This window comes from Pipistrellus hanaki (assembly GCF_964339955.1).
Source record: "Pipistrellus hanaki genome assembly, chromosome: 1".
In the NCBI taxonomy this organism is placed as follows: domain Eukaryota; kingdom Metazoa; phylum Chordata; class Mammalia; order Chiroptera; family Vespertilionidae; genus Pipistrellus; species Pipistrellus hanaki.
This window is the reverse complement of record NC_140503.1, coordinates 89,969,603-89,983,281: the sequence shown is the minus strand read 5'-3', so window position 1 is coordinate 89,983,281 and position 13,679 is coordinate 89,969,603.

Here is a 13,679-nt window from a genome sequence, read left to right as displayed (position 1 = left end):
AGGCAATGCAGGGTGCCTCTGGAGGAAGAGGACTCCCTAGGAACAGGTCTTGCTTTTTTCTTTGATTAGACAAGAAATATATCTTTCTAGATCTAATACCTCTGAAAGCTGCCAGCCTGAAACATGAGTGGTATAAAGCTAATAATAACAGCTTTTGTATTTAAGCGATTCTGGGAAGGGTAGTTTGAGAGTGGCTAATTTTTATAAGTGTGAAATGACAAGAGTTAAGAAGTACAGAGGCTTCAAGTGAGGGTTCTCACCCTTTGTTCTGGATCAGACCTGAAAACTTGTAGAGGATTCTTTTGCCTTCTCTGTTCCCTGAAGTCCCATCCTGCCCTCAGAATAATGGGACCAGATCTCCTATTGAACGCTTTGAGGACCAGATTATCATGTGAATTCTATCTTCAGGTCTCTGCTCTCTTCCTGTGCTTTCCTGGGCTCTCTCCCAGCTTCCTGTTCTACCAGGGAGGGGGAAAGACCCAGAGGCTGAAGGCATTTCAGGACCCTGTGTGTAAAAGAGGAAGTTAGAAATATGACCATTAGGGAAAACTACAACTGGCCAAAGTGCTGGAAGACCAGCCCCAGGCCCAAACACTCCATGCTGCTCCTTTCTGATGGCCACAAATGCTGAGTCAGGGAGGAGATATAGGGCAAAGGGGCTAATTGTAAGGCTCTGAAGGGAACTTCTTATCTCTTCATGTTTCTTCTCTTCAGTAAGAAATTTTAATATCTATCTCAACTCATTCAGCAAACGTCCCTGGAAACAAAGATAAAGATGTACAATGACATCTAAAATTGTTGCATTGAGATCAGCAGTTTATAAAGATCTTCTCAAGTTTTTGTTTTCATTTCATCCCTACACACATCCAGGCAGCACTGGCATCCTCTTCGATGAGTAGGCACAGGACACCAGGGAGCATCTCTTATAAAAAAATCTTGAGGACATTGTAATGTCACCCATATTCCACTTACCTCTCCAAATTTTACCCTGAAAAAAGTATCTTCCTGTAGGTCATTGCCTAGAATGATACACACACATATTTTTCAGAAATCATTGACTATCCACCATTGTGGACAATGTCCCACTTTGGAAGTTCTTTGATTGCAGTGGATGGTATTTGCCTATGTTTACATCACTGGAGGTTTGTCTTGTTCCTTTTTATTGACTTATGACTTCTATTTTAGTTCTTTTTATTTACATATTATTTAATACTAAATAATTAAGTCATATAAATATTTACTTCATCTCTGTTTTAATTTCAATATTTTTGTCTGATTCCACTTTTCTCATTTTAAAAGAGAGTGTGTAGTGAATTCTGTGATATGTTGCCTTTATCCCCCTTCCAGGACTGAGGTAATCCTCTCAGCTGCTGCTGCGAGTGTAGGCTGCCATCAGTTCACAGCCAAGTTCTTCTCAGGAAATTACCCTCAGCCTAAAAGTAGCTGTGTTTTCCAAGATGTTTCCCCTTTTCCCCTGTTATTAGGTCATTAGGTCAACCCAGTGGCAAAGGGAGTGAGAAAGGTGGGGTGGGGATTATGAAACCTGACCTTATGCCCAGTTTGTGACAACTCTGAAGGGCCACCCAGCTCCGGCACTACCTGAGCCCAACTTCTCCTTCTGCCCAGCTCTGCTTCTCTCCAGCTCTTACAGGTACTAGTATTGTTCCCTGGAACACTCCCCAAAGAAACAGCTCAGAAATTTCCACCTCAGAATCCGTTTCCAGGAAACCTACCCTATGACACAATGGAAGTCTATCTTCCATCTGTGTTGGGTATATATGTCAACCTATTTATATGTTTTTGCTTTGATTTAACTTTTAATAAACAAATCCATTTAAATTATTTGGTTGTTTTCCAACTTGAGGAAAACACTCTCAATTATGAAATCTATGTCTTTGGATTCCAAGTCAAAAACTTGTCCTTTGACCTCACAAATGGATACTTCACAAAGAGTGAGATGCAGAAAAAGAGGTCACACTGATGTTCACCTACACAGTGAGTGACACAGCTCAACTCTCCTGGTGTCACCTTACCTCTGCCATCGTTTAAAAGCTCAGGGCCTCTGTAGCAGATGGTCTAAGGGGCTGCCCCTTGAGCCCCCTGGGCCTAAAAGGTCCCCTACTAAAGGAACTTTCTACCACTGTGACAGGATTTTTATCTTTTTTCTATTTAGGTGACATCTGCTTTGTTTTTGGTCCATACTATCATTGCTTAGAAAGCAACTCCTTTTATAGACTATGTTGCTACAGAAAACAGATAATTTTTTAAAATATTGGGTCAGAGAAGTGAGGGAGAGGATGACCTGTTTCATGCCTTCTCACATTCCACAGTTTATGCTCTGCAACCAGGACATGTTTTGTGAAGAAAGTTATACTTGACTAAATTGTCCTCCTTACGTAAACCTGTAATTTAAAAATTATATATATTTAGAGAACAAGTCAAAACAGGAAACGCATTCTCAAAGTAGATAAAGATATTTATGCATTAAAATACATACTACCACCACAGTAAACCTGTGTCCCGGGTTTAAATAGAAAAACACTGTAAAGTACAAAAAGGAAGAACAAGAAGTCAGCCTGGCTGCATATGTGCTTCTAGACTGGCTGTGGATGCTCTCGGGTTGGCAGAGAGTCCCTCTTTGCCGCCCTTCTTAGGGGAGTCTCTGATGCCATTGCCCTGCATACAGGGGCTGTTGTAGGAGCAGATGCTGAGCTCAGGCAAAGAATGACAGAGAGAGCCCTGGCCGGATGGCTCAGCTGGTTGGAGCATTATCATGTGCACCAAAGGTTTGATCTCCCTTCAGGACACATATGGCAGACAACCAACTGATGTTTCAATTGATGTTTCTCTCTCACATTAATGTTTCTGTCTCTTTTTCTCTCTCCTTCCTCACTCTAAAAATAAATAAAAAAGCATATCCTCAGGTAAGGGCTAAAAAGAAAATGACAGAAATAAGTATATGTGTTTTCTTTTGTTTTGTTTTATTTATTTGTTTGTTTTTTGGGCAGGGTGAATGTTAATGGGCAGGAAATATTAACCTAAAGCTCAAAGAAAGCCAGAGTAGAAGGAAGGAATCAAAATAGGGAAATATAAATAAAACTGTGCCCCTAGTTGGCTGATCCCAAGTTGGCTGTTCTTAAATGTGTTCTGTGTGTAAAGTAGACCCCTCTGAAAGAGGCATTCACGTAGAAATCATTTATTGCACATATTCTGTTAATGAAAGTTGTTTAGATTCAAGGAAGGGTAAGATGTACTTTCTGCTCTTAGAGAACTTATTATTCTGGATGGAAGACTAGAAGGACACATACAAAAGTCAAGTAAGAAGAACAGACTTAGGTAACAATGAAATAACATAGGACTCATTACTAAGACATGGGAGATTGTGCCAGGAGCAATCATTGTCCCCTTTTACAGTACACAGCAACTGTATCTCAGGGAATAGCCCAGTCTCTGGCCATGGAGAGAGTTAATAAGATTGATACCTTGTATTTACTTAGGAAACATGATGAAAACTCCATATAAAGCTTACCATTCTAGAATCTTTTCCAAGGTTTCAGCTGATGGGAGAGTGGCTGGGGGTGTGGAGGTAGAATACTCTCCTACTCCACCACTCCCTTTATGCAGATCTGGTTGTCTCTGTATGATGTTTAAACTTTGGTGGAGTAGAGGATTTCACTACAGAAGGGTGGTTTATGCTACCTAAATTGAATTAACTCCTTTATCTTTGGCCTTTTGAACCCCCCCCCCCCCACACACACACACATAGTGCCTTGTAAATAACAAGTACACAATAAATATTTTCAAATGAGTGAATAAAATTTTTAAAGTGTGGTTTTGAATAAATTAATAAATAAATGCTGTCCTCTTTAAGGAAAAGAAGGGCATTTCAGAGATTTTCTATGACCTAGATCAGTGGTCGGCAAACTGTGGCCCTCGATGAATGGTTTCCTATGATCTCTCGGCTTTACGTTTATGGGAAGCAGTTTTCAAGGTGGCCCTAACACTCTTTGTTTCCTGTGTTCATAACGTTATGTAATCTCTCTGCTCCTGGAGCATGGCTGGACCCAGAAATTTGCTTCTAATGAATAGCACGTGGCAAAAGTGAGAGGATGCCACTTCGGAAACTAGGTTATAAAGGGACAGTAGTTTCTGTTTTGCAAGCCAGCTCTCACTCTCACATGCTCACTCTGATAGAAAGAAGCCAGCCGTGATGTTACAAGCTGCTCTGTGGAGAAGCCAACATGGCAAGAAACTGGTCCAAGAATTAAGGCCCTCAGTCCAGTCGCCTGGGAGAAACTGAATCATGCCCACAACCACATGAACGAGTGAGCTTAGAAGTAGATTCTCTCTCAGTTGAGCCTTCAGATAAAATGGCATCTGCAATCAACACTGCAGTCTTTTGAGAGACTTTGAGGCAGAATTACCCAAATAAATCTATCCAGATTGCTTCCCACAGAAACTATGAGACAACAAGTGTTTGTTATTTTAAGGCTTTAAGTTTGGGGGCAATTTGTTAGGCAGTAATAGATAACTATTACAAATTCCATTAGAAAAATAAAATTAAGTTATTGGTTGAGACCAAGGTATCGAAAGAGTAAATATATTTTCCACAACCACCCAGGGAAGGAATGGCAAAGTAAGAAATGGGCTTTAGATGCCAGTTGAATCCCAGTCTTACTTTTTCCTAAACAAATGACAATGACAGAATTTTATTAAAAATAATGCTAGAAGAATCCATGAGGTTAGTAGCCATTTTGCTCCTCCTTCACCTTCCCCTGATTTTTTTTTCTAATCTCTTTATAGAGTAGTTATTCAATATTAGGACTTATCTCAGGGAACATTATTCTTATAACACAATATGTAACTGTATTTCCTAAAAGATATAAATTCTGGGTATGCAGTGTGAATTCTAGCAAAATGAGATATTGAAACATGGTAGAGAAATAACTTTCAAATAAGCAAATAACTGTCAAGCAATCTTCTCTTTACTTATCATGTTGAGAACTGTAACAAATTTTCATTTTTGGTAATCATGTTTCCAAATTGATAATGCTTCAAGAAGAACCTTTTAATCACACTTTTAAAAAAAGATTTATCAGGTACAAGGAAAAGCTATTATAAATTCAAGTATTTTCCCTTCTAGCAATGTGGTTAGCCAGGATCCCCAACAATTTTCTTTTAGAGAAATAATAAAGTTCTGAGTTTCCACTCCTGTATTGAGAAAAACAATTGGATATAAGAATGCTTTACATCAATGAAGTCAATTTAAAAATAAATTTATTGAAGAAACCTAATGTGTACTAAAAAGAACAGGAGAGAAAATAAAATCTTACATTGTATTAGTAAAATTCTAGTCTATATGGGCTGTTTCTTTCTGAGATTTTCTAACTGGTATTATAAAAGAAAAGCACTAGATTCCTGATATAGGGGGGTCCACATATTTGGTAACTATCATTGGCAAGTTTACTTTGGATAAGCTTCAAAATACAGTGGTTCTACAACAAAGACAATTATAACAAGGTTTCATATGTTGTATGTCCAGTAAATCTGGCAATGAAAGAAAAAGAACTTTGTATTTTGAAAAACAATGCCAACTCTAGGACAACATTGTCACTAATCCATTGCTCAACACCAATATGGTGTTTGCAGTACCTCAATAGGCTCCGTGTTCTGGGCTGGAACTATGACAAACACCACAGCAAAAATGACACAAATAACATAAGCAAGGCGCTTTAGATAAATAAACCATTTTTTCACCACAACAACCTTGCTAGGTAAGCTTTACTTTCCCACGGTGCCTGTAGGAATAGGAGATAAGACACTGAGTAATTTGTCCAAAACCATTTACCTGGAGAAGGTTTGAGGCAGGATTCAAACCCAGATCACCCTGATTTAAAAGTTTGGATTCTCCTTACTATATTATATTGAATCCCAAACCTCTGACTTCAGAATGGGTGGAACTTTGACTTTTTAAGTCTTGAGCTTTGACTCATATGACAATACACAACTGCCCTTGGTAAAAACAAACAAACAAACAACAACAACAACAACAAAACCCACATATACTCAACTGCAATGTTGTCCCATGTGTAGAGGAGAATGGCTTTCTGGGGAGAATCACTACAAAAGTAGGATGAAGAGGGGAGGCATTGAAACAATGAAGACTTTGAGGAAGATCAAAGAGTTACTCATGGTGATGTTTTCCCCAAAACATTCCTGAAGGAGAAGTCTAGCTCACTTTTCAAGCCTCCCCTAAAGAGCTCACATGAAGATCTAGAATAACATAATATATCCATATTTTATATTTAATAAAGGCCTTAAATTCACCCATTTTCTATTCATCATTATTAAGAATGTTGAACATTTTAACATTTTCTATCTAATTGGAGAAGGATGTGTCTTTTTTCTCCCATTAGGTTTAAATATAATAAATAGTATCATAAAATGTGATGTTTTGTGTGTCATTTTTCTCAGGAAATAAAATAGTCTGACTTGCTCCCCCCAAAATTAATAGGATATTCTTTTAGGAAAAATACTAATGCTCTTAGAGTCAAAAGTGGGGCTGTGGGATGGGTGTGGGGAGAAGGGAGGTAATGTGTGCTTCGACTAATTTTTATTTTGTGCAGTAATTACAGCTCCATCTGAATATTCCTCCCCGGGTGCTGTGTTACCATTGAACAGAAAGTCCATCTACCTACAGGGATTTATTTAATATCTATTAAAAAATCACATTATAAACATTATACCCTGTCAGCCTGTCTCATTCTGGTTAATTTCTTATATTTCCTTTAATTCTTCTGGTAATTTTCTCCCCAAAGCTTCTATTTTCCCCTCTTTAATCCTTCAAAGCCCCCTGGGAGGTAAGATTGTGCACACAATTTCCTCTTTATTCGAAAATATTGTTGAGAGTTTTGCTTTGAAATTGCATTTAGGGCTGAATGTTTAGCTTTCTTAAGTGAACCTGTAATAAACACTGTTGAATTCTCTACAAATTATCTGGAAGAAGCATCGGTGTAATTTTAAGCGATTTTGTTTTTATTCAGCAGCTCTGAGTCTTTGAACTGCTCGGCCTTAAATTTTCAGTCTTTCCACAGGAAGGGTTCTGCTGGAATGGGCACTTTGCAGCACTTCTCATAAATGATGAAGAGAGTGTTTTTGTTTCTACTTTGGTACTTGTGATCCTAGCCCAAAGGAAGCAAGATTTCCAAGATTAGGATAGTTTAGTGTGGAAAGGAGACCAGTTTAAAGGAGTGTGATTAAAAAGTACTTATAGTTTGACAACGTTTTTGAAAATTAATGATCCATTTTTGAGCTTTCATAAAACTCAAAAAGAAACTTCTCCATAAGTTAAAGGAACAGTACACAGTCCAATTATAAATTCCTTATGCAACTTTTAGAAACAGATATCATAATTAGCCCTGTCTGCAGAGGAGGAGACTGAGATGCAAAAAAGTTAAATAACCTGATGTGTTAGAGTCACAGAGTTCTGAGCAGTAGAGATCCAAATGCACATGGTCAGCCTCCTGAGCCCAAGCTTTAATTATATTAAATTATTATGTTATAGCCTATCTAATAAAAGAGTAATATGCAAATTGATCATCATCCCAACACACAAGATGGGTGCCCCCATGTGGTCAAAGGTGGCTGCCTCCATGTGGGCACCAGATGGCTAGCAGGGGAGGGCAGTTGGGAGTAATCAATCCTGTAGGAGAGGGCAGAGAAGGGAAGTTGGGGGTGACCAGGCCTGCAGGGGAGAGCAGTTGGAGGGGAGAGACCAGGCCTTCAGGGAGGGCAGTTAGGGACAATCAGTCTGGCAGGAGAGCAGTTAGGCATCAATCAGGCTGGCAGGAGAGTGGTTAGGGGGTGATCAGGCTGGCAGGCAGAAGTGGTTAGGGGCAATTAGAAAGGCAGGCAGGTAAGCAGTTGGGAGCCAGCAGTTCTGGATTGTGAGAGAAATGTTCTACTGCCTGTTTAGGCCCAATCCTAGGATAGGGCCTAAACGGGCAGTAGGGCATCCCTCAAGGGGTCCCAGATTACAGAGGGTGAAGGCTGGGCTGAGGGACATGGATTTCATGTACCAGGCCTCTAGTCTCTATAATAAAATCATTGCTCTTGAAAACTAGCTAGTAGCTTCCATAACAGTTTTTCCACTAACAGTTGCATAAAAAGAACTTAGAATGTGTTCCTGCTGATCCGCTCAACATAGTTGAGCAGAGTCAAGGTGCTGCCCAGCACATATCTTGGCAGGGCACACTGGGTTGGTGAGTGCTATTTTTGCAGGTAGCTTAATGCAATGCAGTTTACACATTAAGATTCAAATTCTGTCTCCTGTAGCTGCCTGATCCTGGGGATGTTGCATAGTCTCTCTAAACTTCAGTTTCTTTATATGTTAAGTAAAGATAATAATAGTAACTATCTCAGAGGACTTAATAAGGGATTAAGTGAAGAATGAACACAATTTCCTAAATATAGCTGTTATTGTTTTCTTGGAAAGGGGATAAGAAAGAATGGTGATGTGGCCAGTGGGTAATGGACACCTTGTATTCACTCTTGGAAATAAAAAATTGGGCAATGGCATGCATAGGTTTTTCCATGCAATAAATTTGCATGTTACCCTTGCAAGCTTTGCCTTAGATTGCTGGTCAGTTAAATAAAGAATGACACATTGAACCTTCAAATAATGAATCTAAACTTGAAGGCAGGTAGTCAGGCTGGAATCACCAGTGTAGTATTCAGGTCGACACAGAGGCAGATGTAGCAAAGAGAACATGAGGTCAAAATCAAAGATTAAAATTACTGTATGTCTTCACGTTATGTCAGAGGTCCGTTCCTTCGGCACACTGAAACATGATTTTCATCATAAGTTGGAACCCACCTACATAAGCACCTGCATCACTCACATGAAGCACATACGCAGCAGTAATGAAGTGAAACAGTAAAAAAAAAAAATGAAAAGAAAAATAACAATTCCTGAACTTTATTTGTGGTAAATAAATAATAAAAAACATAAAGCACATACTTCGAAATGATGGACTATTAAAAAAAATATATATGGGAGATGGCAGTGTAACCACGAAACAACATATGTGGAATCTGACGTAACCAGAAGACTGAATGTATATCTAACCAAAGAAGTGCAGGGAAAGTTCCATTAGATTTCCTAACTCTGGTTCAGAGCACCAGTAGCCAGAGCCATAAGAAATAGAGATTTTACAATGTGGATCACACTCACAATTCCTGTGCGACATCGAGCACCTTCACCTTCCCAGGCTTATGTTTCTTCATGTGTATAATGAGGATCCCATAGTACTAACTCATAAGGGTCAGTGAAAGTTATGAACAATGCCTTGCTCTTAGAAGGCACACATTGTGAACTTAAGGGAGGTTAACTTCCTTAATGGTGAAATGGAAGAACTGCCTTGATCACCACTGTATGCCAATGGTTGGCACAATACAGGAGGTGCTCAACTATGATTTTTTTTATACATATATTTTTATTAAGTTATTATTTTTGTACATATACCAATGCCCCCCCTCCCATACATACCCTCCTTCCCCAGAGTTTTGTGTCCATTGGTTGTACTTATATGCATGTATACAAGTCCTTCATCAACTATGACTTTTTTTGGAACAAACAACTACTTTTTAAAGTGATTGAAGAATCTGGTTAAATGAATGTCAAGGGGAGCGATGGAGGGGGATAAGCACTCCAATGGGACTTGTGTGGAGGGTGGCACAGAGAAGAGAAAGTGGGTCAGCCAGTCAGCCCCAGACCCGCTAACCCAGTTCATCCTCACATGTCAATTTATAAGCTTGGAGGCTTGGTCCTTAAGAGAATACCAGAATTTCTTCTCTTCAGTGGACTGTCCCTCAGACAACACCCTAGATCCAGGAACCACAGTGTGACATGAAAGTCAAGGCAGTGGAATCCCGCCATCTGCTTCTCCCCAGAGATTGGCAATGGGTCATTTGCTGGCCTTTTAGAACTTGATTGCTGGTCTGGAGAGCTCTCAACTCTGAATAAATGTCGTTTTCCACAGCAAACATTGTCTAGTCTGACCTCAGATAGTCGGTTGAGTAATGAATAGTATGAGCAAAACCATTGAGAATTGTTATAAATGCACATATATTTTTCCAGTGAGACTAAGCTTTCCAGTGAAAAGTTTCTTTTAAGAAACAGTTTTGAGTTGTCTTTTAAAATGAGGTAGGAGTTAAAATGCAAGATATGGTTTTTCTCTTTTGTTTGTTTTTAGGAAAAAAGTCAGGATTTGTTAAATTAAATTTTTTATTTGAAGATAATTGTAGATTCACATGCAGTTATAAGAAATAATATAAAGAGACCCAGATACCCTTTTCCTCATTTCCTTATTAGTAATATTTTGAAAAATTATAATACAATATCATAACATGGAAATGGACATAGATACAGAAAAGGTATAGAACACTTCTATCACCACATGTGTCCCTTGTGTCAGCCTTTTTATGGCTACACTCTCTTCACTTCTATTCCCAGCCCTCCTTAATCCCTGGCAGCCACCAATCTGTCCCCCATTTTCATAATTTTGTAATTTATATAATTTGGTTATTATATAATTGGGACCATACCGAGTATAATGTTTTTGTATTGCCTTTTTTGTCACCCAGCATTGTTCTCTGGAGATTCATCCAGGTTGTTATGTGCATCAATATTTCATACTTTTTTTTTTTTTACTGAGTAATGGAAGTGGAGTGTTGATATAACAAATACCTGATTTTGGTAATGGAAGTGGAGTGGCAGTGGGGAGAGTTCAGAAGAATTTTGAAGGTCATGATAGAGAAAGTCCAAATTGTCTTGGACAGATTGTTAATAGAAATCTGGACATTAAGAATGTTATCAATGGGAAGTCAAAAGAAAGTGAGAAACATGTATTGGATATAGAGAAAGAAGTATTCTTGTCAGATAGTGACAGAAAGCTTAGCACAATTGTCTTCTGGAATTGTCAAAAGCAGAACTTATAAGTGATTAACTTAATTATTGAAGGATATTTCCAAGCAAAGTGTTAAAGGTGCCTCTTGATTTCTTCTTGCTATTTAAGAAGATAGCAAGAAGAATAAATAAAATATGTGGCAAGAGAGATAAATTGAGGGAAAAATGTTAAACTAAAAACAATCAAAACTTGATGATTTTGAAAATTCTCAGCCTCCCCAAATAGAGAAACATGCTAATATTGAGAGACAGCTTCCAAGTATTCTCAGAAAAGTGCACTTCAGAGAAAAAAACAGAGGGCGTGACTCTACAATCTTTTACTAAAATTTCAAAAAGATCAAAAGGTCAACATTCAGACACACAAAGAGCTCTTTAAAAAGATTAAGGATATGACTCAGAGATCTTCCCAATCAAACCACAGATCCTCTAGGAAATTTAATGGCGTTATCTCTCAGCCATCTCAGAAGAAGCCCAAGATAGAAAAGAGATTAAAAAAAAAAATCTGTGGATGCAGCTTTTGTCTAATAGAGAGAACCCCAGGAAAATCCATGGAAAGGCTACAAAGGTCTTGAGAAAATGGTTTTAGAAAGATTACTATCAGCTTGGAGTAAAAATACAGAGAGGACAAAATGAGAGGAGTCTGATGTAACTGTAAATTCTACTGGTAAAAAGCAGGTTGATAAAACTACTCAGCTGCAAACATTGTGTAAAATGATTCTGCATCCAATTCCAATATGGCAGGGCAGGGTTTCCCACACCAACAAGCAATTCTCCAGTACCAGTGGACACCCAACATTTCAACGTAATTCTGACACTATCTACCTATAGATAGCATCAGATTCCACAGATTAAGGGCTCAGACCCACAACACTGCCCACTCCCCAATTTCAGATGGCAGTCACAAGTCTGAGTTGTCACTCATGATTCTAACTGACTGGCTATAGATTGGAGGTCCCAAGAGCTCCTCCTTGGGTTTGATTAATTTGCTAGAATAACTTACAGAAGTCAGAAAAACATTTCACGTACCAAATTATCAGTTTATTTTAAAATCACACAACATAACTCAGCAATAGCCAGATGGAAGACATGCTCAGAAAAAGGTATGGGGAAAGGACATGGAGTTCCCATGCTCTCTCCAGGGTGTCATTCTCCCTATATCTCCAGATGTTCACCAACTCAGATGTTCTCTGAACTCTCTCCTTTTTTATGGAGGCTTCATTACCTAGCCATGATTTATTAAATCATTGGCTATTGGTTTTAGAACTCAGTCTCAGCCCCTATCCTGTCCCAGGAGGTCAGGGGATGGGACTGAAAGTTCTAACCCTAATCACGTAGTTGGTGTCCATCATTTGGTTACTTAGGAACTTTCCAAAAGTCATCTTATTAATATAACAAAAGTCATCTTTATCACTCTTATCACTTCGGAAATTCCAACAATTATAGGAGCTCTAAAACTGGGACAGAAACCAAATATATATTATTACTATAAATCACAATATCACAATGTACTGCCTTTCTTTTTAAAAAGGAAGAATAACTCAGAAGGTAGAACTAAGATCCTAGAAAGCAGAACCTAGAGTTATTGAGAATTAGTCCTAAGCCTTGAGATCTAATCAAAACACTCAGCATTTCCCCACAGATAAGTTTCAGAATTACTGTGGAACTTTTAACTTTTTATTCCTGCCCCCCTTTTGACCAAGATTGTCTATAGCTTCCATTCTAGACCTCTCTCACCATTGTCTGTTGATGTGTTGGGGGAAGATAACTTGTCTATTTAGTTTTAGAGGCTGATTGAGAAACTATTCCCCAGGGGCCTCACCCACACCTGGCCTGATAGAAAATGCAATTCTGGGCTGGGATAAATTGCTCTAATGATATTAGACTCTTGGAAATTTAGGGGAGGGGTGAATGTATTTTTTTATATGGCAGAGACACAAATCATTGAGGGCCGGAGGGCAGACTACAGCAGATAGATTTTCATGATTCCCACTTCTATTTATACTCCTGTATAAATTCCTCCCCTTGAATATGGGTAGGACCTATGACTTGTTCCTAAGAAACAGAATATGTCAAGGTGATGGAATGTAATTCCAAATGTATGATTACATTATATAATACTAGATGCCTGGCGGTCAGTGTGCATCACAGCGACTGGTCATTCTGATCATTCTGACATAACAGTCATTTAGGCTTTTATTATATAGACTAGAGGCCCATTGCACAGAATTTGTGCACTGGGGGGTTGTCCCTCAGCCCAGTCTGCAACCTCTCCAATCTGGGACCCCTCAGAGAATGTCCAACTCGCAATTTGGGACTGCTCACCTGCCTGCCTGCCTAATCACCCCCGACCACTCTGCCTGCCTGATGCCCCTAACTTTTCCCCTGCATACCTTATTACCCCTAACCATCTTTGCCTATCTGCTTGATCGCCCCTGCCTCTTGATTGTCCCTAACTGCCCTCTCCTCCTGGCTGCTTGATTGTCCCTAACTGCCCTCTCCTCCAGGCCAGGTCACCCCTAACTGCTCTCCCTTGCCAGCCTGATCCCCCTAACTGCTTTTCCCTGCCAGCCTGATTGCCTCTAACTGCCTCTGCCTTGGTCCTGCCACCTTGGTTTTGTCTGGAAGGATGTCTGGTCTAATTAGCATATTACCTTTTATTTGTATAGATTGCAGCACTTGTTTTACTGTAGTCTCTCACTTTTTTTGCTAGCTT